Here is a 15219-nt window from a genome sequence, read left to right as displayed (position 1 = left end):
CGCCAGGACTTAAGAACTTTTTAAAAGCTATTATTAATGCTTTTTGAGATAGTGATTTAGATGCATATCATATTTTTTTACTGAGTTAAGTATTGTATGTAATTAGTTTTGCTACAACAAGTGTATGGGACATTGGAAAAAAAGTTGAATTTCCCCATGGGGATGAATAAAGTATCTATCTATCTATCTATCTATCTAAACCAATACTAATGAGACTAGTCCAATCTTTTAAAGAATCTACCATGTATTTTTGCTTCTCAGTTAGCTTACAATAGAGACACATGATTTTCACAGGATAATGAGATCTTCTTTAAACGAAATCTCTTTTTTAAAAAAAAACATGCTAGCTTCATGATTCAGTTTAAAAAGATATCACAAAAGCACAAGAACCTAACAGCTATGGTACTGCAAGATTCCAGAAAACAGCTATTTGAATCTCAGTCCGAGAATGAACTTTGCTTGAAGGGTTGTTCTTGGTTTTGAAGTTTGAACTGTCTGACTGGGGAGGGTGGAGATAGATTGGCCAATCAGAACAAGAGACCAGTTTCCTCTGTTGAAGCAAAAGTCTCCAAGCGAGCATTGGAGTTTCTTGTCTTGGATGTTTCTATCAACGGAAAATACTCCAATTTCAGTTGTGAGGCTTGTGTTTTTTTTTCAACTGCTTATTTCTTGGCTGCAAATAGACAGTTAGCAGACAAGAAATAGCTTTCCATTAGGGTTTGTAAGTGTATGAACAACAAACATCTTAAAAAGACGGCAGCAGATTCAGAGGCAGAGTTTAATGGTTCATCCTCTATGTCTTTGTTATGATCGGAAATTGCTGCTGGCTATTAAATATACTGTGCATCGCAACTCCACCTGGCTAGTGAACTATTCGACTGTAGAGAACTCTGCAACTTGTGTTTACTGTGTATGCCATTTCCTGCTATAGACATCCAAGGAAGATGCCGTGGAAAGCGGTGCACAAGAAAAGAAGGGTAGGCGAACTGGGATCTGGAGTGACTTTGGTCGAAGCCCTTTAGCCGACTCTTCTGTCATTCTTACTGGCAAATATCCATTATCTTGAACTAGTGAGAGACAAGGAACGACTGTGCACTCATTCTCACGGAATCTTCGCTTCATGGCTCCATACCTGATGTGGCCATCTGGCTGGAACATTTCAGTGCGTTTCGGGCTGACAGCGATCTCAGGCAAGAGATTACTTAAATAAGAACTGGTGTGCAGAAGCTTTAGCAGTGGCATTCCACTGTTCACTGGTGACTGAGTTCGTTTTTGTGAAACGCAGACCATCTAATATACCGAGGAAGTTCACTACAGTTGTGTTGGTGGCTGTATATATTCTCCCCCCACCCCCACCCCACTAATGCTGGCGAGGCACACTGCCTGAGCTCTACAGTGCCATCAGTGACTTTCAAATCAAACACCCTGGTGGTATCCCACATTGTTGCTGGGGATTTTAACCATGCAAACCTAAAGGCAGTCCTGCCTAAGTTCCACCAGCATGTTGCTTTGCTGCCAGAGGTGAAAATAGACTAGTCCTGGTTTATACTAACGTACCAGGTGCATACAAAGCATTCCCTCGACCCCACAGTGGGCTCTCAGATCACTTATCTGTAATGCTAACTCCAGCATGTGAACAGTGATCAAGCAGGCCAAACCAGTTCCAAAGGTCTGAGGGGATGATGTCAGCACTGCAGAACTGCTTTGAAAACAGGAATGGAGAATGTTCAAGAAGGCTGCTACCTTTGGCCGCGTTAACATCGAGGATTATGTGGGTTCTGTGACCAGCTACACAGAGAAGTGTATTGAGGACGTTGCCATCATGAGACACGTCCAGGTGAGAGCAAATCAGAAGCCGTGGTTTACTGCAGAGGTCCATGCCAGGCTGAGGGATCGTCTGCTGCCTTTAGATCGGGGGATGTGATAGCTCTCAGGGAAGCAAGAACTGTGCTTTCCCGCTCCATCAGGAAGGTAAACGGGAGCATTCTCAGGGAATCTGCAGCCACCTGCGATACCAGGGACACAAGGAGAAAGTGGCAGGGAATTCAGAGGATTACAGAGTACTAGTGTACCCTGCGTGGCAGTGACCAGGATGCCTCACACCCTGGCAGTCTGAATGTCTTTTACACCCAGTTTGATGCACAGAACTAAGTGCTGGTGAGGAAGATACCTCTCCCTCTCCAGGGGAACAGACACTTTGTCTGGCTGAAGCTGAGGTGACGAAGACCCTGGCCAGAGTGAACCCACACAAAGCTGCAGGGCCTGATGATATGCACATCCCAGATAACTGAGGTGTTGACGGGTATATTCAACATGTCTCTGGAACAGTCCACTGTCCCCTCGGTTTTCAAGGCAGCAGCCATCATTCCATTGCAAAGAAGGTGACATAAAACTTGCCTAAATGACTATCGTACGATGGCATTCACATCAACCATTATGAAATGCTTTTGGAGCACATTAAAGCCTTACATCTAGCTACATTGGACCCTTTCCAGTTTGCTCATTGCTTGAATCTATCTACTGACAGTGCAATAGACTCTGCCCTCTACTCTTTCCTATCCCACCTGGAAAATGGGGTCTTGTATGCCAAGCTGCTGTTTATAGACTTCAGTTTGATTCAATACCATCATACCTAGAAACTGGTGGGTATCTGTCCTCGCTGGCTCTCAACACCCCCCTCTGCAAATAGATTGTGGACTTCTTAACAGATAGGCCACAGTCAGTCCATGTAGACAGCACTGTCACTCGCTCCATTACTTTGAGCATTGGTGTTCCCTGGGGTTGTGTGCTCAGCCCGCTGCTGTTCACACTACTGACACATGACTATCGCAGGATGTAGATCAAACGGTGTCATTATGTTTGCGGATGACACAACAATGTCACGAGGGATCGGAGTACAGAGAGGAAGTGGAGCGGTTGGTTGACTGGTGTGAAAAGAACAACCCATGTTTGAACATGGAGAAGACCAAGGAAATCATTGTGGCCTTCAGGAAGTTGCAGGTGAACTATCCCCCTCTGTGACTACATGGCTCCTCTGTAGAGAGTGTTAAGTGCACCAAGTTCTTGGGAGTTCACATTATGGATGACCTCACTTGGTTCCCTAATAGAATCCCCCTGAACAAAAAGGCACAGCAAAGTCTCTACTTCCTAAAGAGATTGAGAAAAGTAAGGCTCACCCCCCCCCCCCCCCCCCACACCTTAACTGCATTTTATAGGTGTGTTCTGACATCCCCATCATGAGCACTGCAAACGTAGTTGTAACATTCTCGCTCGGGTGTAACGGAACGCCGAACTAAACGTCGAGTTAAACCGTAGTCAATGAAAACAAGGTCGCAGTAAGATTAACCATTTACTGTTCACTCTTCACATTAACGTATGGTGAAAACTGTTGATAAAACAATACAAGATTGGTACAATGTTTGTTTCCTTCTAAATATCACATTTACATCGTGAATACTTGCAAAGGTAAAACTACAATAACTACATTACATTAAAGTGCAGCATACAGTCAGAATCTACCTGCTCCATTGACTGCTTTAAATACACTTCAACACAAACTATCCCGACTCTTTAACTAACGAAAACATAAACCTTATCGACCGTCGTTACTTTTAACAGAATCAGCGTTAACATTTTAATTCAACATATCGATTATCTCATGACTTACAGCGTTGCTTTCACTGTGTCTCTGGTGCGTAGAGAGAAAACTGCTCGCGCTGCGGCGCCACATGTGAGCGCCCCCCACCCTTGCGTTTATCCCGAACCGGTATTTTCCCACAAGACGCGGCGAAACCGGATGTGACATCATCGCAGCCGCGATATATTACAGACAAATGAATTTACTTAAACAATCCTAACTTTAACTAAAAAATGCTAACAAATGAATTATTAAGCGAAAATATTATAAACTAAATAACTGCCATAAAGGCAGCACAGTAGTATTAACAATCCCACGCATCCATCCTGCATCCTCTTTGACTCTACCATGAGGCAGGAGACTCCAATGGATTAAAAACAAGCACTGCCAGTATGGGAAACACTTACTTCCCTCAGGGCATGAGGCTTCTGAACTCCCTATCATATCGAATTCAAAGTGTCACTGGTTAATCTGTTCTGTCCCTTGCAACATTTAATTTATGCACTGTATTTATTTATGTGTAATCCATCTGTAAATGTTATTCTTCTTTTCACAAGTTATTGTGTGTTATGTATATCTCAGTGCTTTGCACCCTGGTTAGGAGAAACATTTCATTTACATGTACAGAGTTAAATGAAAATTAAACTTAAACTTAAAATTAAAATTAAACTTGAAAATGAAACTTGACTGATGCAGACTCTGGTCAAGTTGGAACCTTACATCAGTGGTTCCTGAACTTTTTAAACAAAACATCACGTTTACTGTCAGTAAAACATGTCCCAAGTCCTAGTTAAGGCTATTGACCTAAAATATCCGTTTCTTTCCCTGAATTGATGCTGTTTGAACTTCTGAGTTTCTCCCAACAGTGTTTTTCCCCATTTGTAAATTTTTGTTCCCCTCACTGAAAGGGCCCTGCACCCCAAATTGGGAATCACCGTCTTAAACAAAAGCTTTGTAGTTTTGATCCACTAAGAGTTGTGATCTCTGTACTTGGCCTCATCCGCTGTTAAAGCAGTCCTCACTATAAATTTACGGACCAACATGTCAACTTCTGCTGAGGTATTTTGGACCCAAACCCACACCCCCTGTTCCCACTCTACCAAGACTTGACATCAAACTTACCAATTCAGGAAACTGGGATGCGCTCTCCTGTCTCCTGCTGTGTATAAGAACTGAGCAGTTCTCATGTACGGCTATTCAACTGTCACCTGAGCTCAGTTGTTCTCTTACTCTCTCCAGAGATGCTTCCTGACTTTGTGGATGTTTCCAGCAGATTCTGTTATTATTTCAGATCTGCCGTTCTTTGTATTTCATAATTAGAAGTTTTTCTCTCTGCTTCCTCTATCATAATCCATACCACCCCCCTCGCTTACAACACCTGCAGGCAGATCAACTGTAAGTAACAGGCATTCTCCCTTTCTCTGCTAAAAGCACAACTACTTGTATTATTCAGTGTCCCTTCTTTCTTTGCACTTCTTCCTCTTTTCTACGATTTTAAAACATACAAGTTTCTCTAACCTGTCCAAGTTCTGACGAGGTAGTTGCCTGAACTGTTAACTTTTTTTCTTTCTCTTCAAAGGCTGAGTATTTCCAGTCCTTCTCTTTTATTGCCGATTTCCAGCATTTGCGATGTTTCAGGTTTTCTTCTGTTTCCTTGCCTGGAATAATCATCACAGTCTATTTTTACAGGAATATCATGGGCAGTAAAGAAGTTTTCATATTAAATGGTGGCAAATATCATTGAGGATAACAGTCCAAATAATGAAAGATATTTGTTCAGCAAGTTAGAAAAACTGAGGAAAAAATGAGAAAAATCTTTATTGCAACTCAACTGTTCAGGTTGCAAACTCTGAAATTCTTGCATCAGCTGCTTCCCTTCTTTAAAATATCTTCTGTTTCTTTAAAATGGGATATTTTTGTTTAGCTATCCCACTGTTAATATTTAATTTGGTTTATTGTTGTCACATACTGAAAGACAATAAAAAGCTTGACTTGCATATCATCCACACACATCAATTCATTACACAGTGCTTTGAGGTAGAACAAGGTAAAAACAATAAGGTATTATAATGCTTAGTGTAACACTATTACAACGTTAGCTGGAAGATTGGGGTTCATATCCCACTACTGTCTGTAAGGAGTTTGTATGTTCTCCCATGACTGGGGCTTTGCTCTGGGTGCTCTAGTTTCCTCCCAGATTCCAAAGATGTGCGGTTAGTAAGTTGTGGGCATGCCATGTTGGCGCCGGAAATGTGACGACATTTGTGGGCTGCCCAGCACCACCCTCGCTTATTGATTTGATATAAATAACACATTTCACTGTATGATTTGATGTACTTGTGATAAATATAGCTAATTTTGAAGTATTTAATCTTTAAAGTGTAACAGCTACAGAGAAAGTGCAGTGAAGGTAAACAATAAGGTGTAAGATTACAACGAGGTGGACTGTAAGGTCAAGAGTCCATCTTATTTCACTAGGGAACCATTTAATAGTCTTGTAACAGCAGGGTAGCAGCTGTCCTTGAGCTGGATGGTACATGCTTTCAGAATTTCGTATAGACAGAGTCCATAAAGGAGAGCTCCACAATTTGTTGAGCTATGTCCACGAGCAGTTTCTTTGGGTCATGGGCATGGGTGATGCTGTACCAAACCATGATCTATCCAGATAGGGTGCATTCTACAGTGCATTAATTAAAAACTGGTGAGGGTCGATGGGACATTTGGATTTATTTAGTCTCCTAAGAAACTAGAGGCATTGGTAAAGCCACCTTAGCTGTGGCATCTATATGGTTGGATGAGGACAGGCTTTGGTTTTGTTCACTCTTACGTACTTGAAACTTTCAACTCTCTCAGCATCAATATCATTGATATAGAGAGGAATTTGTGCACCACCCTGCTTCTTAAAATCAGCAAGCAGCTCTTTTTGTTTTGCTGGTATTGAGGGAAAGGTTATTGTCATAACATCATGTTACTAAGAAACCACCTTCCTGTACTCCAACTCATTATTATTTGAGATACGACCCACTACGGTGGTATCATCTGCAGACTTGTAGATGGAGTTAGAGCAGATTCTCGTTACAGCTCCTACAGTGATGGCAAGTTATGTAAATGGAAGTTGTTAGCTTTTTGAAAATATACAGTCTGTATTTTAATGTGTTTGGCAATTAATATATGTGTATTATTCTCCATTGTGGACAGAAACTGGAACATGATGGACACCATCAATTCCAGATTTAGAACAACTGATTACCCAGGCCCAATGTAGCATTCATATATGAAGATGCTATGGATTTCTGTATCTATAAACCTTGGAGCTCTGTAGGGTACTTTGCAGTTTCCAGATGATACATTACTGGGTGGTTGGAAATATCAGTACTGAGTGCAGTGGAAGCTGTGTCCTCAGTGGTTGGTTGCTTACTGATCTGCCTTGACCAGACCAATTTCTGCAGTCGAGAAATATACATTAGACTGAATATTGAGAAGAAGCATTGAAAATTGTAGTAATGTTCAAGGGATATCATTGCAATTACCCAAAGGGCCAGCCCTGTTTTATATGTCTACAGATTGTGGACATTTTAGACATTTAGATAGATAGATAGATAGATAGATACTTTATTCATCCCCATGGGGAAATTCAACATTTTTTTTCCAATGTCCCATACACTTGTTGTAGCAAAAACTCATTACATACAATACTTAACTCAGTAATAATATGATATGCATCTAAATCACTAACTCAAAAAGCATTTATAATAGCTTTAAAAAAAAAAGTTCTTAAGTCCTGGCAGTTGAATTGTAAAGCCTAATGGCATTGGGGAGTATTGACCTCTTCATCCTGTCTGAGGAGCATTGCATCGACAGTAACCTGTCGCTGAAACTGCTTCTCTGTCTCTGGATGGTGCTATGTAGAGGATGTTCAGGGTTTTCCATAATTGACCGTAGCCTACTCAGCGCCCTTCGCTCAGCTACCGATGTTAAACTCTCCAGTACTTTGCCCACGACAGAGCCCGCCTTCCTTATCAGCTTATTAAGACGTGAGGCGTCCTTCTTCTTAATGCTTCCTCCCCAACACGCCACCACAAAGAAGAGGGCGCTCTCAACAACTGACCTATAGAACATCATCAGCATCTCACTGCAGACATTGAATGACGCCAACCTTCTAAGGAAGTACAGTCGCCCATTCTTAATTACTCTTGAGAATTTAATACCGGAACTCCAGTTCCTCTTGTCAAGTTAAGATCATGGTGTCTTCAGTGGGGAGTTCAAACACTGAGAAAGGAATAATGTTACTTGTGTTCGGCCAAGTCAGGACGGTGTGTTACTTGGTGGTGCTTGTCCCTTGCACCTCTTGCTTTTCTGAGTACAGAGATCATAGCTTTGGAAGGTGCTGTTGAAGTTGTCCTGGTAAATGTTAGAAGGCATTTCACAAATGGTATGTGCTGCTGAGAAAGTGATTTAATTGGGGTAAACTGCTTTGTTTCAGATATTATTGACCTTTTCAGTGGTTGCCCACATTGTAGTTGTCCAGACAAGTGGAGAATATTTCATTAAGGTCCTGACTTCAGCCTTGTAGATGCTTTGCTGAGTTGGTAAGCAAGTCATTTGCCATTGAATGTCCCGTCTCTGATCTGCTCTTGTAGACACAATATTTGCATGAATGGTCCAGTTAAATTCCTGGTTAGTGTTGATATGGGAGACTCTATGATAAATATTACTATTGAACATCAAGAATAGGTGGGTAGACTCTCATGGGAAAAATTATCATTACTAAGCATTTGTGTGGTGTAAATGGTATCTGCCACTTGCAATCCATGTCTAGGTACATGCAGACATATGAACTGCTTAATATTCTGTTGTAAATTATATTGAATATTGTGTAATAAGTAAACCACTGCCATTAAGATGACAGGAAGTTTATTGACAAGGCAACTGAAGATTGTTGGTAAGAAGTTAGAACATTCAACATTATAACATAGGAGCACACAGGAAATGTTTGATAAGATTGAGGTGTGCTCAGATACAGCAGCCACTCTGGATTCATTCAAAGGTGTAATTGTTGGTCCTTTACATCACTTTTATGATCACAAGATACTGCTGGATGCTAAGACCATCAAGTACTGCAGGTTTACCCCATCAGCAAGTTGCTGGATAGTGATGGAGCTGGACTTACTGTGTACTGTTGTTGTGTTGTCACCTGAACTTGCTGCACACCATTGTTGTGCCAAGATGGTGCGAGCTGTGAGTAATTGTTTTGGACATTTTTATTATGATCGCAAGACCCTGTTGGACATTGGTAATGTTGAATGCTACAAGTCTGGTTCACTGGTTCAGTGGAGAGACTGATGGCAGGGGACTGCGTTGTCTCAGTCATGGTGAGGACTAGGCCTCAAGCCATGGGGTTGCCTGCTGTAGTGCTTTGGGAGAGAGCAGGGGCCTCTGTGAACATGCTGGAATCTGTACTGGGTTTTGGCTGGCCACTTCTGGCAGTTCTGCTCTCCAGTGTTCGCTTGTGCTGCATGTACTTGCAGCTTGGTCCCAGAGGAATGCTGTTTCATTTGGCTGTATTCATGTATGGTTGAACAGTAATTAACTATATATGATTAAGTTCACTGATAACACAACACTAGACTTCAGAAAGGTGCAGGCTGATCGTTGTGCCACATAAACTATCACAATAAAAGTAAGCAGCTCATCGCCCAAAAGGTAGCTACCTTTACTCTTGCCTTGCACAGCCCCAACTAACTTTCCCCTGTACTTCACACTGCAAATGTTTCTGGGAGGCTAGAAGAACTTAAAATTCACCTCCCTATTATATAATAAATTGAATGAATGCAATGTATCAGAATAGATATCCCAATTGAAGTTAATGTTGGTTTATAAAAGGTTCTCTCTGATATTTTTTGAAGGATTGCCAGTTGAATGTGCCAAACAATTCTTCCCTCTGTGAGCAAAAGTTGGAATAATTGGTGGCCACATTGGAGAGAAGCTTGCAACACAAGACAATGCCTTACTTTCATGTCGACCTCTGACTGAAGTTTTGTCCCTTCAGTTTTGGTCTGAAGGAACCTATAAATTAATGTGTTGTATAAATTAAATGTGTTGAAAGTTGCTTTTAATGATGTGATATTTATTGCCTTTCAGTTTTATACAAATTTCAGTTAGGCATTCTTCATTGTGCATATAAAATCTCTGAACCCGTTTCTCAAATGTATGTCTATTAATAAGGGGAAAGTTGAAGCTTTACAAATTTCAAATAATTACAAATCACTAGGTAGTCTTGTTTAATTGTAGATATTAAAATTCAAGAACATGAAATATAAGGAGAGCAAATCACATTGCATTATACACTTTGTATACTACAGGACATAAATCTAAATTTTATTTCTAGCTGTGGTTCATACTGGAATGTTCACAATTTTTAGAATTATGAAGTTGCATCACACGAAGCCGGACATCTCAACCCAATGAGGTCATGTTAATTCTTTACCTCTGCTTGAACCATCCGATGTAAACTCTTCCACCCCTGATCATGGTTTATTAAGTGTCGTTACCATCAGAGTGGGTTTGAGGGTTTTGTCTGTTAAACAGTGCCCCAGTTCTTAGAAATCTGTCAGAGGAGCAAGGGCTGGATTGTTTTAATGGGCTACACGGTCATCACTGTTCAATCTAGCATTGCAGCAAATTGAGTTCAGGAGGCAGCAAACTGAGCTTGTATGACTGAAGTCTGAGCTTCTATTGGAATACCCAGATGCTTACTGCTGCAGAAGCAGAGATGAACAGTTATATTGGATCAGTCTGAAAAAACAATTGGTGGAAAAGAGCTGAGCTAGCTGCCTAAGGATGGCATTGGGTAGTGCACCTTCACATATGGAGTGATGGAATCTGAAACTCTTTCCCCTTTTTAAACCTTGTGTGGCTAAATCAATTGGACATCTCAATCTGGACTCTTGAGCAACAACAGACCTGCTGGAGGAACTTGGAGAGTTGACCAGCATCTGTGGGAGGAAAGGATGTTTGGATAGAGTTTGTTAAGCAAGTGGTACTTTGCGATATGAAGCCCAGTGTGTTATTTTGTGAACTTCAGTCCCAGTGGGCAATGCAGGTAGTTCACCTTGAACCGGAAGCTACGATGGTTAGCAGAGCTCAGTGTTGAACAGGGGTACAGTCGTAAAATGTTCTAGCATAAACCTATGCAAAGTTTGTCTTTATTAATAACAAACATAACAAGGTGCCAGAAGTTGATGTGAGATCTAAACATGGGGAGTAAATAAATACTGTGTGTCACTGAGAAAGAGGTTGCATGAGACAAAAGGGGCTAGCAGCAAGTGATGGAAAGAAACCGGCCAGCAGATGAGAGAGCATGTTGTTCCAGAAGCAGTCCCTGAATTCACCAAGAAATTCAGGTGAGAGGCTGAGAGTTCCTGTCATGGATAAGCTGACTCCTCCTGCACCTATGGAGTGTACCAGCAATCTAACTGAAAAGACCATAAACTACTGGTCTCAATTTTGACCAAGCCACTGAATGACTATCCCAAGAGGATACAGAACAAGTTGATAAGGCTGAAGAAATATGTGAAGATGATCTCCACACCGGGAAAATATACATTTGCTGCTGATATGCTGTCTTGAGCAGTTGACAAGAAAAAAAGTGACCAAGAGGTTAATGCAGATCTACAGGCCTATGTTAACATGACTGCCATCTCCTTCTAGTGTCTCCTACTAGAACAGCTGAGTAGGAAAGCAGCAGGATCAGATGAAACAATGCAAGAACTCCAAGATACGATATGGAAAGGATGGCCAGCAGCTAAGACTGACTGTCCAATGTGTATTGGGATTAATGGCATTTCAACTCTGCATGCCAGTAGTGAAAGATATGGTCTTCAAGGGGAACAGGTTTGTGATTCCAGTGTCACCATGCAAGGAAATGTATCTGAAGATGCACGAAGGCATTTTGGTGAGGAAAATAAATGCAGAGCTCATGAAGTGATGTTCTGGCCACGAATGAACCAAGACATCAGACAGACCACTGCTTCAGATGAGCTGAAATACACCTTGCTTACAGACCAAAGTAGCAAGTAGAACTGCATTCACCACACCCTGTACCAGACAGGCCACACTTCAAAGTTGGAGTAGGTTTGTTTGGTTGTAATGGGAAGAATCATGTTGTTGTAACAAACTAATTTTCCAATTACCTGGTGGTTGCAACACTAATGAGCATCCAGCAAAGCGGATATCACCTTCCTGAAAGCTGTGCTTGTGAGGCATGGAGGTCCATGTGTAGTATCAGACAATGGTCCACAATTTACAAGCTGTGAATTTGAGTCCTTTGACAATAATTGGGGGCTTCGACATCAACCCACATCACCCAAAATCTAATGGCCTAGCAGAGTTCAGTCAAGTTTGTGAAGGGCCTCATGTTGAAAGTGCAAGATGGATGAGAGGATTTCTACAAAAGTCTAATGATTTACAGAAGTGCACCACCACAAAGTGGCCTTTCACCAGCCCAGACACTGATGGATCAATGCATATGCACTAACCTTCTAGTGCATGAAAACCTGTTGACAGCTGAAGGAGCATACAAGGTCAAATTGACTAAAGTAAAAGGGAAAGAAAAACGAAGTATCACAACAAGACTGAGAAAAGCCTACCAGTCCTGAAGCCTCAAGATCAAGTGTGAATCTGAGATAACGGTTCTGGCATGTGGTCCATGCAAAGATATGTGCAAGAGGAAGTAGCTCCACATTTCTAGCTGATCCAGACTGAGTGAGGGACACCTGAGAAGGAACCATGTAGATCTACGACCACTAGCCATAGCCGTGGCATTTCACCTATCAGTACACCAAAGGGGCCAACAAATGAAAAGTAAACTGAACATGTTGATCTCAAAATGAAATAAGTATCAACACAGCAAATGCGAGCAATCCACCTGTGGAAACAAACGGCAGACCAAAAAGGATCATTAAACTACCCTAGAGACTGAAAGTTGCAGAGAGGATGGGGGTTATAGTTGCTCTTCACAATTGAAGTTGAAAAATTAGAAAAATTAAAGAAAAGACATCAGCTACGGAATGTAAATATCTTTATTGGAAAGGATTTTGTTCCTTGCAAGTTTATGAGGACATAGTATTGTGTTTGTTTTTATTTTAAAGGGGGAAGATATGTTATTATGTGTGCTGAATAAAGACCTTCAGTTTCCAGTGGGCAATGTGGCGGTTTATCCGGAACTAGAAGCTACGATGGTTAGTGGGAGGCACGTGCTCAGTGTTGAACAAGACTTCAGTAATAAAATGTTCTAGTATAAACCCATGCTGTTTGTCTCAATTAACAACAAACATGACACTCAGTTTAGTAGATCGTGTTTAAAATAGAAATTGGTCATGATTTCTTTGAATGTTAGAATTGGCCTGAAGGGCTTTATCCTTTTGCCATGCTGTTATTTGTGCTCCACACATGCCATAATAATGGAAGGAGAACCCAGGTTGGGAACATGAGCCTAGCTGAACCCAATCCATATGGCTGATTCATGCTTTCTACGCTTGAAGTGATAATACTTTCTGTGTCACTTCATGGCAATGTTGCCCTCAAGTGGCAGCTGCAGGAGTGTTATGGTTGATGACGGTTTTATTTCTGACTGTCCCCCAACTCAAGCACTTAGATTTACATGGGTTTTACATGGTTATTTCTGGATGCTTTTGCCAGGATCTATGGAAATATTTAGAAATAACTTTCAGATCACTAATCAGCCTGTCTTGCTCTATTTAAAAAAAAATCTATACCACAAATCATGCAATTTAAAGGTATGAAATACATACATCGATTTTTTTTTTCTTTTGTCAAATCAGGGACTTCAAAGATCTCTGAGAACATAATTTGAAGAACTGCAATGCAATTTAGTCTTGTGCTTCTGTGGTTAATTAAGATGGAGGTTCCTGTTTGCATTTTTCTTGATGCTACTAATGACAAAAACAATTATGAACTTGCATGAAGACTTAATAACAAGAAAGAAATTATTGAGTAAAAATTAGAAACACAAGAACAGTTTATTTTTACACAATGGGTTTTGAATTAACCTGCACCTGACATGTTGATTTCAGATTTCCTTTTTGAGATTGCATTTGGCATATTCTGCAAACATGTATTTGTAAATCAACACATTGGGTTTTTTTCTGCAAGATGATCTGTTTCACTTTTGAAGCTACCATCTGTTTTCTCTGAGGTTTGAACATCTACCCTAGGGGCAATTGGCAAATCCATCGTGACACCATCCTTGCAAAAGCAAGAGAACAGATCTCCAAGGTGAAGATGAATAGTAATTATTTTCAACAAATGTAGTCAGGTACCTTCAAAAACAAAACATTTGTTAAGGTCTTGGTTATGTTGTTCTTAGTTCATTGCTTAAAATAGCTGGAATGGCTCCAAAATTTTTGAAGGCTGGAAGAATAAAGAAGACATTTTGTTGCCAGGCAGCAGAGGAACTTTTTGCAAATGCTGATGTTAACCCAGGTTGCTCAAAAGCTAATACAATAGCAGGAGAGATGTACACGGTGCACAAATCATTCCAGACATGTCAGTATCTTTCATACCAAATATTATTGATAATTCAACAGCAAAGCAAAGAATCAGAATCGGGTTTATTATCACCGGCATGTGTCATGAAATTTGTTAACTTAGCAGCAGCAGTTCAATACGATACATAATATAGAAGAGAAAAAAAATAAGAAAATCAATTACAGTATGCATATATTGAATAGATTAAAATGGTGCAAAAAAACAATATATATAAAAAAATGTGAGATAGTGTTCAAGGGTTCAATGTCCATTTAGGAATCGGATGGCAGAAGGAAAGAAGCTGTTGCTGAATCGCTGAGTGTGTGCCTTTAGGCTTTTCTACCTACCTGATGGTAACAGTGAGAAAAGGGCATGTCCTGGGTACTTTGTAGCTAGTACCCAAGATGGAGCTGACTAGATTTCAGACTCTGCAGCTTCTTTTGTCCTGTGCAGTAGCCCTCCTGTGCCAAACAGTGATGCAGCCTGTCAGAATGCTCTTCATGGTACATCTATAGAAGTTTTTGAGTGTATTTGTTGACATACCAAATCTCTTCAAACTCCTAATGAAGTATAGCTGCTGTCTTGCCTTCTTTATAACTGCATTGATATGTTGGGACCAGGTTAGATCCTCAGAGATCTTGACACCCAGCAAACTTGAAACTGCTCACTCTCTCCACTTCTGAACCCTCTATTAGGATTGGTATGTGTTCCTTCGTCTTACCCTTCCTGAAGTCCACAATCAGCTCTTTCATCTTACTGATGTTGAGTGCCAGGTTGTTGCTGCGGCACCACTCCACTAGTTGGCATATCTCACTCCTGTATGCCTTCTCGTCACCACCTGAGATTCTACCAACAATGGCTGTACCATCAGCAAATGTATAGATGGTATTTGAGCTATGCCTAGCCACACAGTCATGTGTATATAGAGAGTAGAGCAGTGGACAAAGCACACCCCCCTGAGGTGCGCCAGTGTTAATCGTCAACGAGGAGGATATGTTATCACCAATCCGCACAGATTGTGGTCTTCCAGTTAG

At 41.0% G+C, this 15219-nt stretch overlaps 1 protein-coding gene across 4 annotated transcripts in view; it reads left to right on the top strand.

The window, feature by feature from the left end:
• Positions 1-15219, top strand: part of mocos (molybdenum cofactor sulfurase) — a 135750-nt gene that overhangs the window by 33089 nt on the left and 87442 nt on the right. The window lies entirely within an intron of this gene.

The sequence above is a fragment of the Hemitrygon akajei genome, chromosome 8, assembly GCF_048418815.1.
Source record: "Hemitrygon akajei chromosome 8, sHemAka1.3, whole genome shotgun sequence".
Taxonomy (NCBI): Eukaryota; Metazoa; Chordata; class Chondrichthyes; order Myliobatiformes; family Dasyatidae; genus Hemitrygon; species Hemitrygon akajei.
Note: the sequence above shows the minus strand (reverse complement) of the source record. Positions and strands in the feature narration are given on the sequence as shown.